The sequence below is a fragment of the Chlorocebus sabaeus genome, chromosome 24, assembly GCF_047675955.1.
Source record: "Chlorocebus sabaeus isolate Y175 chromosome 24, mChlSab1.0.hap1, whole genome shotgun sequence".
In the NCBI taxonomy this organism is placed as follows: Eukaryota; Metazoa; Chordata; class Mammalia; order Primates; family Cercopithecidae; genus Chlorocebus; species Chlorocebus sabaeus.
Window position 1 is genome coordinate 4,734,746 of NC_132927.1, and position 26,685 is coordinate 4,761,430.

Genomic DNA, 26,685 nt, shown 5'->3' on the forward strand with positions numbered 1-26,685 from the left:
AATTCCCAGGAGCAAAGAATTTTGCTAACAGTTCCACATTATCAGAGCACTTGGATTTACATTGGAAAGTGTGTCAAATAGATTATTAAAAAAAAAAAAAAACTAACTAAAACTGCTAAGAAGATTTTTGATAAGCCCACTGAGCTAAGACTTTTCATGAATAAAGTCTGAAACAAGCAGCAAAAGCAGAAGACACAGTGACTTGGTTAAAAAGATATTGTGAAATACTAGTAGCCACAGGAAAGTGTCAGACTGGTTTGGATTTCATATCAAAGAGAGACAGAGACAGAGGAATACTCCACTCTGAATATGAGACAATAGGTCTAAGTAACTGCCCAGTGAATTTGATTTAGAGGTGGAGAACTTTAACCGATGTAAGGGACGGCTGAGCACTTGCCATAAATGTGGTTCAAGAACTCCACAGAACGTAATGTGTAGTTAGAAACAGCTCCAGGTGTTCAGGATATTGACAGAGTAATGTCATTCTGTTATCAGGAAGAGGACAAGAAAGGACACATTAGTATTAGCTGTCCAATGAACAAGAAGATATTAACAGGAGACAAATAGAGCCAAACCAGCCTCAAAGATCCAGAATTAAAATTTAAAGTGGAAAATCTGGACTTTTAACATTTGGTTCACTGAAATACAGGTAAGTGGGAGTAGCGGAAAAGACTAAAAGGAATAGAAGACAGTAAAATTGAGCTTCCACCTAAAATAATGTTGGGATTCAGAGACTGGAGCAATGGAAAACTGAAATTAGTACAGAATAACCCAAGACAGAGTCTGAGCCTGCTTGATAAATATAATTATACTCCATGCTTACAAATAATAGTTTTTGTTTTGGAAAAACATCTAGAGGAATTAATGAGGGAGAAGAAAAGCAGAGAATTATACATTCCCCAGAATTTTTACAAAAGTTGGGGGGAAATGGAAGTAGAAAATAGCAGAGCAGACCAGGCACAGTGGTTTGTGCCTGTAATCCCAACACTTTGATAGGCGAAGATGGGCATATCATTTGAGCCCAGGAGTTTGAGACCAGCTTGTCCAACATGAGGAAACCCCAATGATACAAAAATTTAAAAAATTCACTGGGCGGGAGGTTGAGGTGGGAGGATCACCTGAGCCCGGGAAGGTGGAAGCTGCTGTGAACTGTGGTAATCACACCACTGCACTCCAGCCTAGGAGACAGAGTGTGTCCCTGTCCACCCCCAACCCTCCCCCAAAAAAAAGAAAAAGAAAAAAGAAAATAGCAAAGCACTCTTCCCCTCTTCCCTTCTGTGACCATCACCAAAGCAGCAGCAGTCAAAATGAAGTTCAATCCCTTTGTGGCTTCTGACCAAAGCAAGAACGCAAAAGATGTTTCAATGAACCTTCCCTCATTCTCAGGAAGATTATGTCTTCCCCCTCTTTCCAAAGTGCTGTGACAGAAGTTGAAGGTTAGATCTACGTCCATCCAAAAGAATGATGGAGTTCATGTTGTGTGAGGACACTAACAGGTCAGCAAAGCAGTCTACATTTACAGGAAGAAGTATGTCATCTTCACTGAATGAATGCAGCAGGAAAAGGCTAATGGCACAACTGCTCATATGGGCGTTCACCCCAGCAAGGTGGTTATCACTAGGCTAAAACTGGACAAAGATGGCAAAAAGACCCTTGAATGAAAAGCCAGATTCACCAAGTAAGAAAGAAACCCTTGAATGAAAAGCCAGATTCACCAAGTAAGAAAGAAAAAGGGCAAGTAAAAAAGTAAATAAATAAATAAGAAAAAAGGAAACTGAGAAGATGCAGGAATAAAGTAATCTCATATACAACTTTCATTAAAAACTTGCTAAACTGAAAAGAAAAAGAAAATCACAGTGTGATAGAAGTAAAAGAATTAAAGAAAAGATCACCTAAACCCACAAAGAGATCCTGCAAATCATAAAAGAGGTACGTAAAATCAGTTAAATACAAAGAAGCCTGGAGAAACTGCTTGCATAATTAAAGGAAGAACTGAAGAAAAGGAAAAAATGGACGGAATTAAGTCTATTGTTGTCATGAACCACTGCAATATGATTGAATGCACAAGTAAATTTGTTTTACTTCTATGGTATCTGTCTTTAGAAAGAATTGTAACTCAGTTACATAAAAATGGCATTTTTATTTTTTAAAATATACAGTGAAAATCAAAGGAAATAATGCAAGCAAACGTGTTTTGATGAAGTTAAGTACTCTACGTGGAAGGTATTATTATTATTATCTTTATCTTGTGATTCCAGCACTAATTTTCAGTGTTTATACCCTTGGCTCATAGCTAAGCAATTTTAATTCCTTCTATGGATAAGATGTCATTATGTTGTAGCTAATACTCTACCAAGTTCTAAATATATTTTAGTTAAGTGTTTACCTTCTGTAAACTCATTTTCAGTGCTATCAAGAAAATCCATCAGTTTCTTAATGGAAAAAATCAATTTTTCCAGTTTAACTTATTTTTGATTAAAAGAAAACTAATTTTCCATGTACTCTTTTTAAAAAGACATGCTTATTTCTCAAATATTTGTGTTTCTACCTCAAAAAGAAAAAGAGGCTGTATACAAGGCATTATTTTAGTAGACTTAAAACACAAGTAAAATGAAGTGGTATTCTGCATTCCAGAATTCTGTGTTATAGATAAATTCCTACTAAAACATAACTGCCTGAGCCTTAGATTACTTGAGGCCAAGAGTAAGACCAGCCTGAGCAATAGCCTAACGTCATCTATATAAAATATTTTTAAAATGGTCAGGTGTGGTGGTGCATGCCTGCAATCCTAGCTACTCAGGAGCCTGAGACAGGAGGATGGTTTGAGCCAAGATTTCAAGGCTGCAGTGAGCCGTGATTGTGTCACTGCCCTCCAGCCTGAGTGACAGAGCAAGACCCTTTCTCTAAATAAATAAATAATTAGTTAAAAAGAGATAGCTGAATTCTGTGTGTCCTTTATCCCATTCACAAAGGAGTCCTCATTACCTAATCACTTCCAAAAATGCCTCACTTCTTAACATGACCACAACAGGGATTAAGTTTCAACATAAATTTCAGAGGGGACACCATCATTCAAACCATAGCATTCTGCCCCTGCCCCCTTCCCAAAATTCATGTCCTTCTCACATACAAAATACTTTCATTCCATCGCAATAGCCCCAAAAGTCTTAACTCATTCCAGAATCAACTTTAATGTCTAAGTCCAAAGATTCCTCTAAATATTGCCTGAATTAGATATGGATTAGACTCAAAGTATGATTCATCCTGAGGCAAATTTCTGTCCATCTGTAAGTGAGATCAGCTTATATACTTCAAATACAATGATAGGACAGTCATAGGACAGACGTTACCATTCCAACAGGAGGAAGTAGGAAAGGGGAAAGAGGCAATAGATTCCAACAAAATCTAAATCCCTATACGGCAAACATTTAATCTTGAAGTTTAAGAATAATCTTTGACTCCATGTCCTGTCTTCTGTACAAACTGGAGTAGGAGTAGGGCGCCCAAGGCTCAGCAAGAGCCTGTTGTGTGAACTGAGCTCTGCTGGACTCAGTTCACACAACAGCTCTCTTTATTTGGAGTCAAATGCCTGCAGCTCTCCCTGGCTGATATCACACTCTGGTGTCTCCATAGTTCTTGGGTCTTGGAGATGGGCCCTCTCTCATGGCTCCACTAAACACTGCCATAGTAAGGACTCTCTGCAGTGGCCCTGCCTCTGTTGCTCCACTAAACATTGCCCTGGTGGTAATCTCTGTGCTGGCTCCCACCCTGTGGTATTTTTCTGCCTGATCCCTGAAGCATCCTTTGAAATCTCAGTGAAGATTGCCATGCCTCTACAGCTTGTGCACTCTGTGCACCTGCAGATTTAGAACCACATGGATGCCACAAATTTGTATGGCTTGTGCCTTCTGGAGTGGTAGTCCATGCCACACCTGGGCCCACTTGAGCCACAGCTGAAGCAGCCAAGGAGCACTGTTCTAGAATGCAGGAAGCAGAGACTTGAGACGACCCCGGGCAGTCAAGGAAGGAGACCTAAGGATGTAATTAAAAGGCCCCACTTCTTAATACCACCACAATGGGGATTAAGTTCCAACACCATCATTCAAACAATGGCAGTTACCTTCAAGATAAATCTGGAAACTTAATTTTGTTTAAGTGTGATAAAATCACTCTGGTAAATTTTTAAAATAATCTCCTGATACACATACACAGGCACACACACACACACACACACACATCATTTTACTTTTCAATGCATTTGAATGTATTTATATTAAATATTTTTCTTAGTGTTATCTCTCCTTATGACAAATTAGTCATATTACTGTATATGAGAAACTCAACTTTTAAAAAAGTGAGGCTCAATTGTGGGGAAAAGAAAGATCAGACTGTTACTGTATCTATGTAGAAAGAAGTACACATAGGAGACTCCATTTTGTTCTGTGTTTGAGGTGCTGTTAATCTGTGACCCTACCCCCAACCTTGTCCTTGCAAGAGACATGTGCTGTGGTGACTCAAGGTTTAAAGGATTTGGGGCTGTGCAGGGTGTGCTTTGTTAAACAAGTGCCTGAAGGCAGTATGCTTGTGAAAAGTCATCACCATTCTCTCCAGGGACATGTACACAGCCAAGGGTCGCAGGGACCTCTGCCTAGGAAAGCTAGGTATTGTCCAAGGTTTCTCCCCAAGTGATAGTCTGAAATATGGCCTCGTGGGAAGGGAAGGACCTGATCGTCCCCCAGCCTGACACCCGTGAAGGGTCTGTGGTGAGGAGGACTAGTACATGAGGAAGGAAGGCCTCTTGGCAGTTGAGGTAGAGAAAAGCATCTGTCTCCTGCCCGTCCCTGGGTAATGGAACATCTCGGTGTGAAATCCGATTGTATGTTCTGTTTACTGAGAAAGTAGAAAACCGCCTTAGGGCTGAAGGTGGGATGTGCTAGCAGCAATGCTGCTCTTTATGCACTAAAAAGATTTATGGAGATGTTTGCATATGCATATCAAGGCACAGCACTTTTCCTTAAACATATTCGTGTCACAGAGATCTTTATTCATGTCTTACTGCTGACCTTCTCCCTATGATGATCCTATTATCCTGCCACTTCCGTTTTTCTAAGATGGTAAAGATAATGATCAGTAAATGCTGAGGGAACTCAGAGACCGGTGCCGGCGTGGGTCCTCTGTATACTGAGCGCCGGTCCCCTGGGCCCACTTTTTCTTTCTCTATACTTTGTCTCTGTGTGTCATTTCTTTTCTCAAGTCTCTCATTCCACCTAACAAGAAACGCCCACAGGTGTGGAGGGGCAGGCCACCCCTTCACTCAATGGATACAGAACTGAAACTCAAGGCTTGCTTTAGGAAAAAGAGCCAAAAGAGCCAACTTGCTAAATTTCCTGTATAATATATGTATGACAATGAAACTATCACCCTAAAACTGGAAAACCTGAGAAAGGACTCTGGTACTGTAAACATGTGAGATTACTAAGGTCATTTAAAGGTAATTAGAAAATGAGCTAATTCAATAATCATGTTACTTCTCAAACAAATGTTGCATATGGGACAAAAGTAGATGATTTGTTTTATGAGATATATTAAAATGAATGTACTATCAATTTTATGACACTTACCCCACAACTGTTTGGAAATATTAATATTAGATCTAATGGCTATTTGAATTCCTTCAGAACCATCTAAATTTTTTTGAAAATATTCTCGTTAAATTCATTATATTTCATTGTGATCAAGAGGGATTTATTCTAGATATGTAAGGCTGGTTCAACATCAGAAAAAAAAATCAAAATAAGTCACCATATCTCCAAGCTAAAATGTAAAAATATGCTCATAAAATTTACTCAGAGAAAGCATTTGATGAAATATGACACCCATTTTTCAACAAGTGGGGAATACAAAAGAATTATCTCAATTTCATAAAGAGTGTCTACATAAGCCTATATCTAACATCATACTGATGATAAAAGACTGAATACTTTGCCTTTCAAACAAGGAATAAGTCAAGAATGTCTGTTTTTTCTATTGAACAGACATTCAGACAGAATTTCCACTGAGTTCAATAAGGCAAGACAAGCAAACAAACAAACAAAAAGAGATATCATTTATAAAGGAAGAAATAAGCCTGTGCTACTTGAAGGGGGCATGATCATTTACATAGAAAATTCCAAGGGATTAAAAAAAAAAAGTAAATCTTTTAGACCAAATAAACGAGTCTAGCAATGTCATAGAATCAACACACAAAAATCAAGAACATTTATATAGACAAACAATAAACATGTAGAAACTTAAATTTAAAATGCAATGCCATTTATAGTTATTCCACAAATAAATTCTTAAAAATCTGTATTAGGATTCTCTAGAGAAACAGAAATAATGTATACATATGTATAAGATGATTTTTTATGGGAATTGGTTTACACAGTTGTGAAAAATGAGAAGTCTCAAAATGTGCTGTCTGCAAGCAGGAGAAGCAGGAAAGAAGATGGTATAATTTCGTCTTATTCCAAAGGACGGAAAACCAGTGGAGCCAAGGATGTCATTCCAACTCTGAGGCTGAGGGCTTCTGTTTGGTAGTGGTGATGCTGGTGCAAATCATGGAGTCCAAAGAGTGAACAACCAGGGGCTCCAACCAGGAACCTGTTGGAGGCAGGAGGAAATGTATGTCCCAGCTCAAGAAAAGTGAGCACATTTGCCCTTCCTCCACCTTTTTGTTCTATTTAGGCCCTCAACGGACTGGATGATGCCTCACCTTGGTGAGTAATCTTCTTTACTCAGTTAACTGATTCAAATACTAATCTCTTCTGGAAACACCCTGACAGACACATCCAGAAATAATGTTTTGTCAGCTATTTGGTCATCCCTTAACCCCATCAAGATGACATGAAATTATCACAGGTCTATGTGTGGGATATGTGAGTTGAAAATTACAAAATATTGATTGATAAAATTTTAAAATACCTAAATGAACATGGAAATACATAATGTTTATAGATTGGAAAACTCAACAGAATAAAGAGATAATTTCTTCCCTGGTTGGTGTACAGGTTTTAAACAATTTCTACCAAAATCCCAGCAAGATTTTTGTAGACATAGACAATTTTCTTAGGCCCTAGACTAGGTAAAATAATCTTAACAAAGAAGTATAAAAAGGGAATAATTACTTCACTTGTTATTAAGGCCTACTATATATCCAAAGTAATCAAAATAGTTCAGTAATGGCAGAGGGCTAGAAACATAGATTAATAGGACAGACTAGAGAACCTAGAAATAGACCCACACAGCTATGCCCAACTGAATTTTGACAAGGGGGCAAAAAATATTCAGTAGAAAAACAACAGCCCTTTCAAAAAGTGGTGAGAGAGAAATTGAACATCCATAAGAAAAAATATTAACATTAACCTAACTAAAAATGATCACCAATTTAAATATAAAATGTGAACTCATAAAATGTTTAGAAAAAACATAGGAGAAAATTGGAGAGTATAGGATTAGCCAAATAACTCTTAGACATGACACCAAAACCATGCCCCTTTAAAGAAAACAATTAACAATTTGGATTTCATCAACATTTTTAATAACTTTTACTATATAAAATCAGATATGAAGAAAATGAAGTCAAGGTATGTATCAGGCCTCTGAGCCCCAGCTAAGCCATCATATCCCAGGTGACCTGCACATATACATCCAGATGGCCTAAAGCAACTGAAGATCCACAAAAGAAGTGAAAATAGCCTTAACTGATGACATTCCACCATTGTGATTTGTTCTTGCTCCACCCTAACTAATAGGATATATTCTCCCCAACCCTTAAGAAGGTACTTTGTACTCCTATCCCAAACCTATAAGAGCTAATGATAATCACACCACCCTTTGCTGACTCCTTTTTCGGACTCAGCCCACCTGCACCCAGGTGAAATAAACAGCCTTTTGCTCAAACAAAACCTGTTTGGTGGACTCCCTTCACACAGACGCGCATGACATTTGGTGCTGAAACCCAGGACAGGAGGACTCCTTCGAGAGACCAGTCCCCTGCCCTCGCCCTCACTCCATGAGGAGATCCACCTATGAGGATGGGTCCTCACAGCAACCAGCCCAAGGAACATCTCACCAATTTCAAATCCAGAAAGTGGTCTTTTCACTCTTCTCCAGCCTCTCTCACTACCCTTCAATCTTCCTCTCTCACTACCTTTCAATCTCCGTGTTCTAGGAATTCCAGTTCTTTTTCTTTACTAGTAGAGACAAAGGAGACACATTTTATCTGTGGACCCAAAACTCTGGCACTGGTCACAGACTCAGGAAGACAGTCTTCCTCTGTGGGGACGCCTGCCTGATTATTCACCCACACTCCATTGATGTCTGATCACTGCAGGGACTCCTGCCTTGGTCACTCACCCACATTCCCTTGGTGGCAAGTCAATTGTAGGGACACCTGCTTAGACTGCTCACTCACATTGCAGCCCAGGGTTGCTCACCCCGCACCCCCTTCTCTGTGTCTCTACCCTCTCTTTTCTCTGGGCTTGCCTCCTTCACTATGGGCAATCTTCCACCCTCCATTCCTCCTTCTTCTCCCTTAGCCTGTGTTCTCAAAAACTTAAAACCTCTTCAACACACACCTGACCTAAAACCTAAATGCCTTTTCTTCTGCAATATCATTTGACCCAGTACAAACTCAACAGTAGGTCCAGGTGGCCACAGAATGGCACTTTCAATTTGTCTATCCTACAAGACCTAGATAATTTTTGTCAAAAAATAGGCAAATGGTCTGAGGTGCCTGATGTCCAGGCATTCTTTTTTTTTTTTTTTTTTTTTTTTTCTTTTTTGAGATGGAGTCTCGCTCTGTCGCCCAGGCTGGAGTGCAGCGGCGCGATCTCAGCTCACTGCAAGCTCTGCCTCCTGGGTTTACGCCATTCTCCTGCCTCAGCCTCCCAAGTAGCTGGGACTACAGGCACCTGCCACCTCGCCCAGCTAGTTTTTTGTATTTTTTAGTAGAGACGGGGTTTCATCGTGTTAGCCAGGATGGTCTTGATATTCTGACCTCGTGATCTGCCCGTCTCGGCCTCCCAAAATGCTGGAATTACAGGCTTGAGCGACCGCGCCCAGCCAATGTCCAGGCATTCTTTAACACATCAGTCCCTTCCTAATGTTTGCTCCCATTGCGACTCATCCCAAATCTTTCTTCTTTCTTTCCTGTTTGTTCCTTCAGTCTCCACCCCAAACTCTGAGTCCTGTGAATTCTCCTTTTCTATGGACCCATCTGACCTCTCCCCTCCTGCCCAGGCTTCTCCTCGCCAAGTTGAGCCAGGTCCCAATTCTTACTCAGCCTCCACTCCCCCACCCTATAATCCTTCGATCACCTCCCCTCCTCACACCTGGTCTGGCTTACAGTTTCACTCAGTGACTAGCCCTCTCCGACCTGCCCAACAGTTTCCTCTTAAAAAGGTGGCTAGAGCTAAAGGCATAGTCAAGGATAATGTTCCTTTTTCTTTAGCCAACCTCTCCCAAATCAGTTAGTGTTTAGGCTCTTTTTCATTAAATAAAAAAACCCAGCCCAGTCTGTGGCCCGTTTGGCAACAACCCTTAGACACTTTACTGCTCTAGATCCAGAGGGGCCAGAAGATTGTCTTATTCTCAATATGCATTTTATTACCCAACTCACTCCTGACATTAGATGAAGCTCTAAAAATTAGATTCTGGCCCTCAAATCCCACAACAGGACTTAATTAACCTCATCTTCAAGGTGTACAGTAATAGAGAAAAGGCAGCCAAGTGGCAATGTATTTGTGAATTGCAATTATTTGCCTCTACTGTGAGAGAAACCCCAGTCACATCTCCAACACATAAGAACTTCAAAACGCCTAAGCCACAGCTGCCAGATGTTCCTTCAGGACCTCATCCCCCAGGATCTTGCTTCAAGTGCTGGAAATCTGGCCATTGGGCCATGGAATGCCTGCAGCCTTGGATTACTCCTAAGCTGTGTCCCATCTGTATGGGACCATATTGGATATCAGACTGTCCAACTCACCCAGCAACCACTCTCAGAGCTCCTGGAACTGGAGTCCCTGGAACTCTGGCCCAAGCTCTCTGACTGACTCCTTCCCAGATCTTCTCAGCTTAGTGGCTAAAGACTGATGCTGCCCTGTTGCCTTGGAAGCCTACAGGACCATCACAGAGGCTTTGGGTAACCCTTACAGTGGAGGGTAGTCTGTCCCCTTCTTAATCAATATGGAGGCTACCCACTCCACATTACCTTCTTTTCAAGGGTGTGTTTCCCCTTCCTCCATAACTGTTGTGGGTATTGATGGCCAGGCTTCTAAACCTCGTAAAACTCCCCAACTCTGTTGCCAACTTGGACAACATTCTTTTCTGCATTCCTTTTTAGTTATCCCCACCTGTCCAGCTCCCTTATTAGGTCAAGACATTTTAACTAAATTATCTGCTTCTCTGAATATTCCTGGGCTACAGCCACACCTCATTGCCACCTTTTCCCCCAGTTCAAAGCCTCCTTCGCATCCTCTCCTTGTATCTGCCCACCATAATCCACAAGTATAGGACACCTCTACTCCCTCCTTGGTGATGGATATGATGCACCTTTTACCATCCCATTAAAATCTAATCACCCTTAGCCCACTCAATGCCAATATCCCATCCCACACCACGCTTTAAAAGGATTAAAGCCTGCTATCACTGGCCTGTTATAGAAAGGCCTTTTAAAGCCTATAAACTCTCCTTACAATTCCCCCGTTTTACCTGTCCAAAAACCAGACAAGTCTTACAGGTTAGTTCAGGATCTGCACCTTATCAACCAAATTGTCTTGCCTATCCACCCCGTGGTGCCAAACCCATATACTCTCCTATCCTCAATACCTCTTTCCACAACCCATTATTCTGTTCTAGACAAACCTAACTAACCCCATAAATCCTAAATCCTTTCCCCACTCCCCTTTCCATTCCTTAAAAAAACAGCCATAAAAGCTGCTCCCACACTAGCTCTTCCTAACTCATCCCAACATTTTTTGTTACACACAGCTGAAGTGCAGGGTTGTGTGGTCGGGATTCTTACACAAGAGCCAGAATGCACCCTGTAGCCTTTCTGTCCAAACAACTTGACCTTACTCTTCTAGCCTAACCCTCATGTCTGCATGTGGCAGTTGCCACTGCTTTAATACTTTTAGAGGCTATCAAAATCACAAACTATGCTCAAGTCAGTCTCTACAGTTCTCATAACTTCCAAAATCTATTTTCTTCCTCACACCTGATGCATATACTTTCTGCCCTCCAGCTCCTTCGGCTATACTCACTCTATGTTGAGTCTCCCACAGTTACCATTGTTTCTGCCCCAAACTTCAATCTGGCCTCCCACATTATTCTGGTTACCACACCTGACTCCCATGACTGATCCACCTGACGTCACTCCATTTCCCCATATTTCCTTCTTTCCTGTTCCTCACCCTGATCACACTTGGTTTATTTATGACAGTTCCACCAGTCCTAATCACCACTCACCAGCAAAGGCAGGGTGTGCTATAGTATCTTCCACATCTATCATTGAGGCTACCACTCTGCCCCCCTCCACTACCTCACAGCAAGCCAAACTCATTGCCTTAACTCGGGCCTTCACTCTTGCAAAAGGACTATACATTAATATTTATACTGACTCTAAATATGCCTTCCATATCTTGCACCACCATGCTGTTATATAGGCTGAAAAAGGTTTCCTCATGATGCAAAGGTCCTCCATCATTAATGCCTCTTTAATAAAAACTCTTCTTAAGGCTGCTTTACTTCCAAAGGAAGCTGGAGCAAGGGCCATCAAAAGGCATCAGATCCCATTGCTCAGGGCAATGCTTATGCTGATAACGTAGCTAAAGAAGCAGCCAGCGTTCCAACTTCTATCCTTCACAACCAGTTTTTCTCCTTCTCATCAGTCACGCCCACCTACTCTCCCACTGAAACTTCAACCTATCGGTCTCTTCCCACACAAGGTAAATGGTTCTTGGACCAATGAATATATCTCCTTCCAGCCTCATAGGCCCATTCTATTCTGTTGTCATTTCATAATTTCTTCCATGTAGGTTATAAGCTGCTAGTCCATCTCTTAGAACCTCTCATTTCCTTTCCATCATGGAAATCTATCCTCAAGGAAATCACTTCTCAGTGTTCCATTTTCTATTCTATTACTCCTCAGGAATTGTTCAGGCCTCCTTCCTTCCCTACATATCAGGCTTGAGTATTTACCGCTTCCCAGGACTGGCAAATTGACTTTACTCACATGCCCCAAGTCAGGAAACTAAAATACCTCTTGGTCTGGGTAGACATTTTCACTGGATGGGTAGAGGCCTTTCCCACAGGGTCTGAGAAGGCCACCATGGTCATTTTTTCCTTCTGTCAGACATAATTCCTCAGTTTGGCCTTCCCACCTCTATACAGTTTGATAAAGGACCGGCCTTTATTAGTCAAATCACCCAAGCAGTTTCTCAGGCTCTAGGTATTCAGTGAAACCTTCATGCCCCTTACTGTCCTCAATCTTCAGGAAAGGTAGAATAAACTAATGGTCTTTTGAAGACACACCTCACTAAGCTCAGCCTCCACTTAAAAAGGACTGGACAGTACTTTTACCTCTTGCCCTTCTTAGAATTAGAGCTTGTCCTCGAGATGCTACAGGATACAGTCCATTTGAACTTTTATATGGATGCACTTTCTTGCTTGGCCCAAACCTCATCCCAGTCACCAGCCCTCAAGGTTACTATCTTCCAGTCCTCCAGCAGGCTAGACAGGAAATTCATCAGGCTGCTAATCTTCTCTTGCCTACTCCAGATTGCCAGCCATATGAAGACACCCTAGCTGTACGATCAGTTCTTGTTAAGAATCAGACACTCAAACTCTACAACCTCAGTGGACCAGACCCTACTTAGTCATCTATAGTAAAGCAGCTGCTGTCCACCTGCAGGACACTCCCTATTGGGTTCACTGCTCCAGAATAAAGCTGTGTCCATTTGACAGCCCTCCTAATCTCTCCTCTTCCTCCTGGAAGTCGCAAGTACTCTCCCCTACTTCCCTTAAACTCACTCACATTTCTGAAGAACAGTAATAACCCTCATGAGTCTAATACATCCCTTCATTCTATTAAGTCTATTCATCCTTACCCTACTTTTTACAACAGGGCTTTATGCAGTCACCCCCACTACTTGGACTGCACCCCAAAATCTTGTCATCCCTACTATCTTCTGTCTAGTCATTCTCCTATTCACCATTCTCAACTACTCATAAATGCCCTGCTCTTGTTTGCACTGCTTCTCCAAGAGAAGTGTTTCCACTGTTTCTCCAAGCCATCACAGCTGATATCTCCTGGTGCTCTCCCCAAACCACCACTCTTAACTCCCTCTTAGAGTGGATAGATGATCTTTGCTGGCATGGAACCCTCCAATATTTTCACCCTGATAAAGTCCTATTCCTTAGTTTATACTTACTCTTATTCTCATTCCCCTTCTTATGCTACCCTGTACCTCTCCCCAGCTATCTCCACCACACTATCAATCTCACTCACTCTCTCCCAGTCATTTCTAGTCCTTCTTTAGCAAACAATTGCTGGCTTTGCATTTCTCTTTCCTCCAAAACCACTGAAGCCTCAACTGACTCACTGCTAGAAAAGGGGACTCTGTATATTTTTAAATGAAGAGTGTTGTTTTTACCTAAATCAATCTGGCCTGGTGTATGACAAAATAAAAATACTCAAGGATAGAGCCCAAAAACTCACCAATCAAGCAAATAATTACGCTGAACCCCCTTGGACACTCCCTAATTGGGTGTCGTGGGACCTCCCAAATTCTTCGTCCTTTAATACCTATCTTCCTCCTTCTCTTATTTGGACCTTGTGTCGTCCTTCCATTTAGTTTCTCAATTCATACAAAACTGCATCCAAGCCATCACCAATCATTCTATATGACAAATTCTCCTTCTAACAAGCCCACAATATCATCCCTTACCCCAAAATATTTCTTCAGTTTAATCTCTCCCACTCTAGGTTCCCATGCCGCTCTAATCTCACTCTAAACAGCCCTGAGAAACATCACCCATTATCTCTCCATACCACCCCCCAACATTTTCACTGCCTCAACATTTCACCACCATTTTGTTTTGTTTTTCTTATTAACATAAGAAGACAGGAATGTCAGGCCTCTGAGCCCAAGCTAAGCCATCATATCCCCTGTGACCTGCACGTATACATCCAGATGGCCTGAAACAACTGAAGATCCACAAAAGAAGTGAAAATAACCTTAACTGATGACATTCCACCATTGTGATTTGTTCCTGCCCCACCCTAACTGATACAATATATTCTCACCCGTCCTTAAGAAGGTACTTTGTATGCCTATCCCAAACCTATAAGAACTAATGATAATCCCACCACCCTTTGCTGACTCCTTTTTCAGACTCAGCCCACCTGCACCCAGGTGAAATAAACAGTCTTGTTGCTCACCCAAAGCCTGTTTGGTGGACTCTCTTCACACAGACACATGTGACAGTATTGAATGAAATAAAATATTTGCAAATCACACAATCAGCAATGAACTAGTATACAATTTTAAAACTTTTAAAACTCAACAGTTAAAATTTTTAATAAGAAAATGAGTAAAATATTAAGATACAGTTTACCAAAGAGGATACACAGATGGCAAATAAGCACATGAAAAGATGCTCTACACAAAAAATGTAAATAAAAATCACAATGACAAATCACTGCACACCTATCAGAATGACGAGAATTAAAAAAATATATATGAAAACATGAAATGTTTGGAAGAATTCTGAGAAACTGCACCATTCTTACATTGCTGGAAATACCAAATGATACAGCCCCTCTGGAAAACAATTTTACAGTCTTATAAAAGTAAATATGCATTTACAGTATGGCAATTATACTCGTGGGCATTTATCACAGAGAAAAAGTTATGTTCATCCAAAAGCTTAAAAATGAATATAGCACTTTTATTCATAATAATAAATACACAGATAAACACTGAAAATAGTACACATATTCTTCAACATGTGAACATGTGAACAACACCTGACCGATGAAACAAACTGTTATCTACATGCCATTGAATACTATTCAGCAATAAAAAGAAGCTCTATTTGTGCCTGCAACAACTTCAAAGAATTTTCAGGGAATTATTCTAGGTGAAAAGAACCAGTCCTAAAAGGTTGCATAGTGTATGATTCCATTTATATAATGCTTTGAGACAAAATTTTATTTATTTCTTGTTTGTTTGTTTGTTTGTTTTATTTTTGAGGCAGAGTCTCACTCTCTCACCCAGGCTAGAGTGCAGAGGCACCATCTCAGCTCACTGCAACCTCCATCTCCCAGGTTTAAATAATTCTCATGCCTCAGTCTCCTGGGTAGCTAAGATTACAGGCATGTGCCATTACACCAAGCTATTTATTGTAGAGACAGGATTTTGCCATGTTGGCCAGGCTGGTCTTGAACTCCTGGCCTCAAGTGATCCACCTGTCTCCACCTCTCAAAGCCAGTCGTGAGCCTGGCAAGGTAAAATTTTATAAATGGAAAACAGAGTAGTGGTTGTCTGGAGTTAGACAACCTGGTAATTGGTGGTGTGCAGGAGGGAGGTGGGTGTGATAATAAAAAAGTAAAAGCTATGTGAAGTGATATTGTTTGGATCCCCAACTATGAAATCTCATGTTCAACTGTAATCCCCAATATTGGAGGTGGGGCCTGAAATGAGGTGATTGGATCATGGCGGTGGATTTTTCCCTCTGTGTTGTGTCACAATGGTGAGTGAGTTCTCACAGGATCCTGTTGGTTAAAAGTGTATAGCACCTCCTTCCACTCTCTCTTCCTCCTGCTCCAACCATGTGAAGTACTGACTTCCCCTTCACCTTCCATTATGATTGAACATTTCCTGAAGCCTCCACAGAAGCTGAGCACATGCCAGCCTCATGTTTCCTGTACAGCCTGCAGAACTGTGAGTGAATTAAACCTCTTTTCTTTATAAATTACCATCTCAGGCATTTCCTTATGGCAGTGCAAAAATGGACTAACACATGAGGGATCCTTGTGGGGATAGAACTTTTCAATATTTTTATTTTGGTGGTGGATACACAATCTATACTTGTGAAAAAATTATATAGAGCTAAACATATACACACACTCACAAACAAGTACAGGAAGAGCTAAGGAAATTTGAATAGGATCATTAGATTGTATCGATGTGACTATCTTGATATGATATTGTGCTATAGTTCTGAAAAATGTTACCATTGTGGAACACTGGTAAAGGAAATAATGGGATATCTCTGTTACTTGCATGTGAATCTAAAATTATCTTAACAAAAATCTTCAATTAAAAAATGATTATATTAGAAAAAATCTACACTTGGAGCAAAAGCTCAATAATTTTTTAATCATATTGCCATTTTCCCAGTGTAGATAAAATATTTTCTTATTGTGTCTTAATTTGCAAAAAAAAAAAAAAAAAAAAGTTTAATATTGGGTAATTTTGTCCTGAAGAAAATCATTTATTTACAGGTATATATGCAGCAACTGTGTTAGATATAAAACTCTTAAAACAATATTTACAATCATGGTAAAATGACCTCTGACACTGACTATAAGCTACGATTTCAGTCACCTATCACTAAAAACTATATATTATCATTTATTGGGCACTAACTTATTTAGTGTTTTACAGACATTTTAAACCATTTCACCTGAAGAACATCTTTCCTACAAGATCACGTAGTAAAGTCAGACTGTGAACTGGTACATCAAACAGCATGTTTTGACAAATGAATTTGCTAAGCATTGTAGTAAGTATATAAATGAGCTGGAGCTCTTGTTGAAGGCTGTACAATCAATCTCACTTTGAAATGAATGGGTTATTTTGATGATAGTTTTGTTTGTGTGTTTGATACTCAGCTGAATCTGTTAGTATAAGTAAAACTTGGAAGGTGACACTGAATCTCTTATTTTTTCCTAGAAAATCAAACATCTTGTTGATGAACTGGTTTTCAGAATTAAATTTAATTTATTTAATTTATTAGCATCAAACTTATAACTCACAGGAAGAAAAAACAAAAAAAAAGGTCAAGACTGCTTACTTTAGTCAAGGTTGAATTATATGTAGACAAAGTATCTACAGTGTGGGCTATGCAGGCATAATGCAGACTACATTTATCTCTAAAGTCTCCTTCTTTCTCCCCTCCAGTAAACTCTAAGACCTTTTTACCAAATGTTAGTGGAAAGGAATACCAAGTCATCAACAAAGTTTAGTTCTCTGTGTCACTGCTGTACCTTTATCATTACTCTAATAATAAGTGCACTAGTGGGGAAATCTACATTCATAATGAATGATATGGTTTCTATATTGGGGAATGTGGGCAAAGAATACAGTGAGCCAATTAACCTATTTCTGTTAGTCCACTTTCATGCTGCTTATAAAAACATACTTGAGATGGGGAAGAAAAGGAGGTTTAATTGAACTTACAGTTCTACATGGTGAGGAGACCTCAGAATTTGTGGGAGGCAAAAGATACTTCTTACATGGCAGTGGCAAGAGAAAATGAGGAAGATACAAAAGCATAAGGCTCTGATAAAACCATCAGATTTCATGAGACTTATTTACCACCACAGGAACAGTATGGGGAAACGGTCCCCGTGATTCAAATTATCTCCCATGAGGTCCCTCCCACAACAGGTGGGAATTATGGGAGTACAATTCAAGATGAGATTTGGGTGGGGACACAGAACCAAACCATATCAATTCTCACCTGGCCCCTCCAAACCTCGTGTCCTCACATTTTAAAACCAATTGTGCCTTCCCAACAGTCCCCTGAAGTCTTAACTCATTTCCACATTAACCCAAAAGTCCATAGTCCAAACTCTCATCTGAGACAAGGCAAGTCCCTTCTGCCTATGAGCCTGTAAAATCAAAAGCAAGCTAGTTACTTCCTAGATACAATGGGAGTAGAGGTATTGGGTAAATATAGCTGTTCCAAATGGGATAAATTGGCCAAAACAAAGGGGTTACTGGATCCACGCAAGTCCAAAATCTAGCAGAGCAGTGAAATTCTAAAGCTCCAAAATGATCTCCTTTGACTCCATGCCTCATATCCGGCACAAGCTGATGCAAGAGGTAGGTTGCCATCATCTTTGACAACTCTGCCTCTGTGGCTTTGCGAAGTATAGCCCCGCTCCTGGCTGCTTTCACAGGTGGGAATTGAGTGTCTGTGGATTTTCCCAGGCCCACAGTGCAAGCTGTCCGTGGATCTACCATTTGGGTGTCTGGAGGATGGTGGCCCTTTTCTCACAGTTCCACTAGGCAGTGTCCCAGTAGGGACTCTGTGTGGGGACTCTGACTCCACATTTCCCTTCCACACTGTGTTATCAAAAGTTCTCCATGAGGGCTCTGCCCCTGCAGCAAACTTTTGCCTGGGCATCCAGGCATTTCCACACATCTTATGAAATCTAGGTGGAAGTTCCCAAACCTCAATTCTTGACTTCTGTGAATCCACAGGTTCAACACCACATGGAAGCTTCCAAGGTTTGGGGCTTGCGCCCTCTGAAACCACATGTCAAGTTGTACCTTGGCTCCTTTTAGCAATAGCTGGAGCAGCTGAGATGTAGGGCACCAAGTCCCTAGGCTGCACACAGCATGGAGACACTGGACCCAGCCCAGTAAACCATTTTTTTTCCTCCTAGGCTTCCAGGTCAGTGATGGGAGGTGCTGCCATGAAGACCTCTGACATGCCCTGGAGACATTTTTCCCCATTGTCTTGGTGATTAACATTTGGCTCCTCGTTACTTATGCAAATTTCTGCAACTGGCTTGAATTTTACCTCAGAAAATATGATTTTCTTTTCTATCACATGGTCAGACTGCAAATTTTTGAAACTTTTATGCTCTGTTTCTGTTTTATAACTGAATGCCTTTAACAGCACACAAGTCACCTCTTGAATGCTTTGCTGCTTAGAAATTTCTTCTTCCAGATATTTTAAATCATCTTTCTTAAGTTTAAAGTTCCACAAATTTCTAGGGCAGGGGCAAAATGCCACCAGTCTCTTTGCTAAAACATAACAAAAGTCACCTTTGCTCCAGTTCCCAACATATTCCTCATCTTCATCTGACACCACCTCAGCCTGGACTTATTGTCCATACTGCTACCTGGCTTTTGGTCAAAGCCACTCACTAAGTCTCTAGGAAGTACCAAAATTTCCCACATTTTCCTATCTTCTTCTGAGCCCTCCAAACTGTTCCAAACTCTGCTTGTCACCCAGTTCCTAAGTGACTTCCACATTTTCTGGTATCTTTTCAACAATGCCCCACTCTACTGGTACCAATGTACTGTATTAGTCTGTTTTCATGCTGCTGATATAAACATACCTGTTACTGTGAAGAAAAAAAGATTTAATTGTACTTAAAGTTCCACATGGCTGGGGAAGCGTCAGAATCATGGCGGGAGGCAAAAGACACTTCTTACATGATAGCAGCAAGAGAAAATGAGGAAGATGCAAAAGCAGAAACCCCTGTTAAAATCATCAGATCTCATGAGACTTATTCACTACCATTAGAACAGAATGGGAGAAACTGCCCTCATGATTTAAATAATCTCCCTCCAGGTCTCTTCCATAACAGGTGGGAATTATGAGAGTACAATTCAAGATGAGATTTGGGTAGGGACACAGAGCCAAACCATATCATTATTGAAAGGAAAGTCTTAGCTAAAATTAAAGCAATCCTAGCTAAACTTTCTAAAAATCTACAACCATAGGCACAGATTTGTGCCACAAACTTCAAGAAAGAGAAAATGAGTATTAGTAGCTTCAGACCAGCTGGAGAAACTAGGCAGATAATACAAATTCAAAAATATTTTTAATTAACTAATGCAGGACTAAAATCATAATAATTAATTAATTAATAAACCATACTGTAAATGGCTTAACATTTCATAGAAAGTTATTTTTCCCCCACTTTGGCTAATTGGATCATTTCCACATGAATGAAATACATGCTAAATTATTTATAGATAATTACATGGCTGTGCTGTTACTAAAATATTAAGACACAGTTGTCCCACAGGAAACATTGCAACAGACACAGGGATGTCACAAATTGAATAGCTGAGGAAGTAATGAAGAGCAGTTATAAGAAAAGCCCACAAAACTAGAGATATGTGCATTAAAATTAGTTTATTTTTTAGAATACTACAGGTACTTTTAAAAACTGTTTTCATCCTCTAACCTTTCTCTTTCAAGAAAAATGGCTCATGTGTCAGCTTTTTAAATTAACTTTATCTAAAAACTTTTATTAGAAATTAGACAACAAACATATTTTGATTAAATAAGCAGCATTCTACTCCTCAATGATCATGACTATAGAAAAGAGGGGCACCATGATCTGTAGTATAACTGAAGTAAGCCAGCTTTTTATTTAATTATAATGTTATTAATATCTAAATAAAGTGCTTCACGTCACATTAGTTGACACAGACGCTGAATATTTTCACCTAAGACTAATCATAAATGAGAATTTTAGGTACTGCTCTCCTCAGGCACTGTGGGCACAAATTAAGAAAACTTTTGCATTGTTAATCTGCAGTTGCCAACTCACTTGATGCCATTTTGGCTAAATAAATTGCCCATTAAGTAACACACGTGACCTAAGTAACATCATCCTCTCAAATATTAAGTTACTATAGGTGAGATAAAATGTATTTAATTACATGTGTTCAAACTATTATTTTTATCCTTCACTGCCAACTAATACAAATCATTCTGGATTTTGTCTCTTGACTTCACTCCATGCCTCCATCACTCAGGAAAGGTTCTGGGTCAACCAGCCTAGGTAAGGAGTTTGCGTGATCTAGAATCAATAGAATGGAGATAGATAGATATCAATAGATAGTGATACACAATGGATATCTCTCTATCAATATACACAATCATCTAAACTGGGATATAGAATATTTTTTCATAGATATGGTAGAAATGTGTCCCCACAATAAGACATAAAAAACTATAAAAAGAACAAAAGTGGAGAAAGGAGAGAAAAAAAGCCTTAAATATAAATTTTGGGGGGATTTTTAAGGGAAGGGTTTTTCTTTGTATGACATTCATTATTAATTTGAGAACATAGCTTGAACAGAGAGACTTTAGTAAATCTGCAAGATAAGAAGGATACTAAGGAGTAGGCGGAGAAAACTCATTTTAAGAAATAATACTATAAATTAAGCTTAGGATTATTTTAAATAATTTTTCAGAGATACTAACTAAACATTATGATGTTTTTTATGTACTTTGAGGCCCGATACATAGGTTCCCAGGCTGTCACCTGATATTCCAAATAATTTCTGTAGATAATCTATCTTTAAGGAGGTGGAGCAGAGCCTCTATTCTTTTTCTTATTATTTTTTGAGACAGTGTCTTGCTCTGTCATCCAGGCTGAAGTAAAGTGGCACAACTCAGCTCATTGCAGCCTCAACCTCCCAATCTCAAGCAATCCTCCCACCTCAGCCTACTGAGTAGCTAGGTCTACAGATGTGTGCCACCATTCCAGGCTAATTTATTTGTATTTTTTGTAGAGAAGGGGTTTCGCCATGTTGCCCAGGCTGGTCTCAAACTCCTGGGCCAAGCAATTTGCCTGCCTCAGCCTCCCAAAGTGTTGAGATTAAGGCATGAGCCACTACTAAGAGCCTCCATTCTTTAAGTGAGAGCTACATCAAGTAATTTCCTTCTGAAGAGTACAAGATGGAAAAAAATAAGTTTACTGTGGAGAAATCTGAAAAACTACTTCAGCCATGTGATCAAAGTCAGTATTAGCAGTCACAAATCATGTTGATAGTATAGATCCTCAGCATGACGTGGAGAAAATGATATTTTATTTCTCTGACCTTCTTTTTTGAAGCATGTAACCACAGCCTAATCATGAGAAAAATTTCAGACAAAGCTCAACTTCTACAAAGCGTGGCTGGTACTTCTCAGCACTTTCAAGGTCATTAACAATAAGGAAAGTCTGAAAAACTGTTGTAGCCAAGAATCGCCTAAGGAGATATAATAACTAAATGCAATGAAGTGTTATAGATGGAAACCTACACAGACAAAAAAGATATAAGTTAACAACTAAGAAAAACTGAATAGAGTGTAGACTATAGTCAATAATAATATATTAATATTGGTTTATTAATTATAATAAATTAGCATATAATGTAAGAAATTAATAGTAGGAACAACTGAGTTAAAAATATATGACAACCCTTTGTACTATCTTCACAATTTTTCTTTAAATATAAACTGTCCCCAAATTATTTACTTACAATATTACATTACAAAACTTCATATTTTCTGTTCTTGTCAAAAAGGGACTAACTCAATTAATATGGTTCACTATTGTTCATATTTTCCTTTTGTATTTATCTGTAGCAAAGATATAAACTTTAAGGCACGACTTTTCTCTTGCCACTAGGATAAAACAGGCATGAAAATAAATGCCAACACATAAAGATGGAGAAACAGAAAGATGAGAACATGGATTCTTGATGGCATTGTTATGCTGCCTTTTAAAATTTCTGAGCTACTTAATGTTAGAGTTCTTACTGCAGGAAATAAATAAGTGCTCATTTTACACTTTTCTAATACACTGAGCAACCAACAACGGTGCTCCATAGGAAGAAAGGTCAAAAATGTTGCTTCTGCCATAAACATCATATTACAACAATACTAGCATTGCTTTGCCTTTCTTCCACAGTATGCCCTTTTGTAGAATCTTCCATGCAGCTGTTAGCTAGTGCAGAGGAAATGGAGTTAGATGTGAGAAAGCAGCTTATCCTGTCTTCTAGCTTCCCTGAAGGCATCCAAGGCTTCCGCAGATCTGTGTTGGGGAAAAGGAGAAAGATATATTTGGTTAAGTTTTCAAAATGTTGATGTTATACAGTCTGGAGCTATATTATACTGGACTAGACTTTTATCATCTCAAAAGAGACTTTATTTTATCTCAAAGTCATAAGAAATTTATAAGATTTTCCCAAATTTTAAATCAAGAGGAAAAGAATAACAAGTTTCAGCAGAGGAATTGAAGAGACAATGGAAATCCAGGTAAAGTCATTCATTTCTTCACTACCAAGTCTGGCACATTGTATAAATCAGTTGCATAGGTTTTTACAAAATTTAAGAAGATCCCCAGTTTCCAGTAATTCATGTTTTTCAACCAACAAAAACTCCTAAGAAAAACAATAAGAGCCTATATATTTTGCACAAAAGGGAGAAGATACATTTCAACAACAATAACTGCAACAATAACAAAAGATCTTGATGCATTAGCATAAAGTTAAAATTTAAAATACAAAAATTATAACTGTCTGTGCTTTCAAGACTTCAATGTAAAACCCAAAACCATAAAAACCCTAAAAGAAAACTTAGGCAATATCACTCAAGATATAGGCAAAGACTTCATGACTAAAACCCCAAAAGCAATTGCAACACAAGCCAAAATTTACAAACAGGATCTAACTAAACTAAAGAGCTCTGCACAGTAAAAGAAACTATTATGAGAGTGAACAGGCAACCTGCAAAATGGGAGAAAATGTTTGCAATCTATTCATCTGATGAAGGGCTAATATACAGAATCTATAAGGAACTTAAACAAATTTACAAAGAAAAAAAACCAAAACCATCAAAAAGTGGACAAAGGATAAGAACAAACCCTTCTCAAAAGAAGACGTTTGTGTGGCTAACAAACATATGCAAAAAAGCTCGCTGTCACTGGTCATTGGAGAAATGGACATCAAAACCACAATGAGATACCATCTCATGCCAGTTAGAATGGTGATCATTAAAAAGTCTGGAAACAACAGATGCTGGAGAGAGTGTGGAGAAATAGGAACGCTTTTACACTGTTAGTGGGAGTGTACATTAGTTCAACAATTATGGAAGACAGTGTGATGACTCCTCAAAAATCTAGAACCAGAAATATTACTTGACCCTGCAATCCCATTACTGGGTATATACCCAAAGGATTATAAATCATTCTACTATAAAGACACACGCACACGTATGTTTATTGTATCATTATTTACAATAGCAAAGACTTGGAACCAACCCAAATGCCCATCAATGATAGACTTGATAAAGAAAATGTAGCACATACACACCATGGAATACTATGCAGCCATTAAAAAAATGAGTTCATGTCCTTTGCAGGGACACGGATGAAGCTGGAAATCATCATTCTCAGCAAACTAACACAGAAACAGAAAACCAAACACTGCATCTTCTCACTCATAAGTGTGAGTTGAACAGTAAGAACACATGGACACAGGGAGGGGAACATCACACACTGGAGCCTGTCAGGGGGTGGGGGACAAGGAGAGGGAGAGCATTAGGACAAATACCTAATGCATGTGGGGCTTAAAACCTAGTTGATGGATTTATAGGTGCAGCAAACCACATGGCACATGTATACCTATATAACAAACCTGCACATTCCACACATGTATCCCAGAACTTAAAGTATTTTTTTTTAAAAAAAGAATTATATTCATAGTTTGCTTTCATTTATTCTTGAAGGATTTTTCTTTTGTCAAAACATTTTCCTCTTCTTTTTCCACATCTTTTAAAATTATTGTTCAAGTTTTTTGCTTTAAATTATCTAAATATAGATAATGGCTATATTTCTCTAACAAGGTGAGAGATAGGTTAATAAGATTACATGAGTTGTCCTTCAGTTTGACAGTAAGAAAGAGTAAATAAGTTGGCAAAGTAGCTAAGATACAAGCCAATCAGAAACACTGGCCATGTTTTATTAAATCTGAAATCAAACTGAAGTTGCTAAAACGAGTTATAGTACAGAATTTTTAATAAAATACAAGCTATATAGTACTAACATAAATTGCTAATAAGAAAATTAAAGTTAGTTAATGAAAACCCTACCTTAGACCTACATTATATACTATATGTGCAAAAGTAATAAAATCATGGAAATTTTAATATTCAAGTATGTGTAAGAATGAAAATTTAAAGCAACACTGAAGAAATATTTAGTTTCTTGAATGTGGTTTTAAAGATATGAAAAGTGTGTTGTATTATAAATAAACATATAAGTGCATATGCCAAAGTTGAACAAAATTGCTGTGGCAATATAAAAATCAAAAATTCTACAAGCAAACATAAAAATGTGTTACAAGAATTCCAGAAGCAAACATAATACAGCACAACAAATGTAATAATTATTTTTCCTTATACCAAGAAGTAACTTATACCTTTATAGCTTCTACCAATACACTTTCTACCAATATACCAATATACACTTTCTACCAATTATGACCATGTTACTTAACACGGTTAAAGTTTTCTTGATTTTCTGTAGAAGTCACATTTACAAAGTTACTCCAGTGATTTTTAACATATAAATTCTCTGTACAAGGTGAAAAAGTGGTTATAAAATCTTGGACATCGTCATTTTTGTCTGCATGAGCCAAGAAACATAGTTACTACTTCTTAACTAAGATTTATATGCCTCAAACTCTGTTATAGAAACATCCACAAGTTTGGCATTACATTCAGAAGTGTTTAATTCCTTCACGTTTTTGAATATTGAGAAATGAAGCTGTTATTAATATTTGGCATGTATACCATTCTCCACAGTTCTTATAAATTATTAGCAACCGTCTATTGATTTCACCTGGAAGATCTCAATATCTTACGCTGTGAATAACATGGTAATCCATGGTTACTTTACCTAACCAGAGCTTCTAATCCATTTGACCAATATTTTGTTATTTCTTCCCAATCTCCTTGGCAGAAAAGTAGAAGAGAAAATGAACTTCTAAAGTCTCTAACATCCATTAATATTTTTCCGTTAGTCCCAAGTCTCTGGCTCCTCTTGCTATAAATTTAGATTTAAAATGTCATGGCTGCTCCTAAGCATTTTTGATGCATGTTCCTTTTATCTGGGCTTTAGCCTTCCTGACGTTATTCTTATAAGTCCTTGAAACATTTTATACATGTTGCTTACTGCCTCGCATTATCTCTCTGTCCCCTCCTGTGTACTTTTTCTTTTTATATTTATATGACTTTTGTAAGCAAACATTTTGTGCAGATAGATGTATGAGCCTTGTCAAATGTGCATCCAGCTAATTTCAGAAGCTGTACATAAAGAACAATCATTTTATCGGTAAATTTTCAAACAACTTGAAACAAACTACTTTATGTATTCTATTTTTTTTTCTTTTTAAAAATTGTAGTTTAAGTTTGGGGGTACATGTGGAGAACGTGCAGGTTTGTTACATAGGTATACACGAGCCATGGTGGTTTGCTGCACCCATCAATCAGTCATCTACATTAGGTATTTCTCCTAATGCTATCCCTCCCCTAGCCCCCTGCCCCTTTAGAAGCCCTGGAGTATGATGCCCACCCCATCATATCCATGTGTTCTTGTTGTTCAATTCATACTTATGAGAGAGAACATGTGGTGTTTGGTTTTCTGTTCTTGTGTTAGTTTGCTGAGAATAATGGTTTCCAGTTTCATCCATGTCCCTGAAAAGGACATGAACTCATCCTTTTGTATGACTGCATAGTATTCCATGGTGTATATGTGTAACATTTTCTTTATCCAGCCTATCATTGATGTGCATTTGGATTGCTTCCAAGTCTTGGCTATTGTGAGCAGTGCCA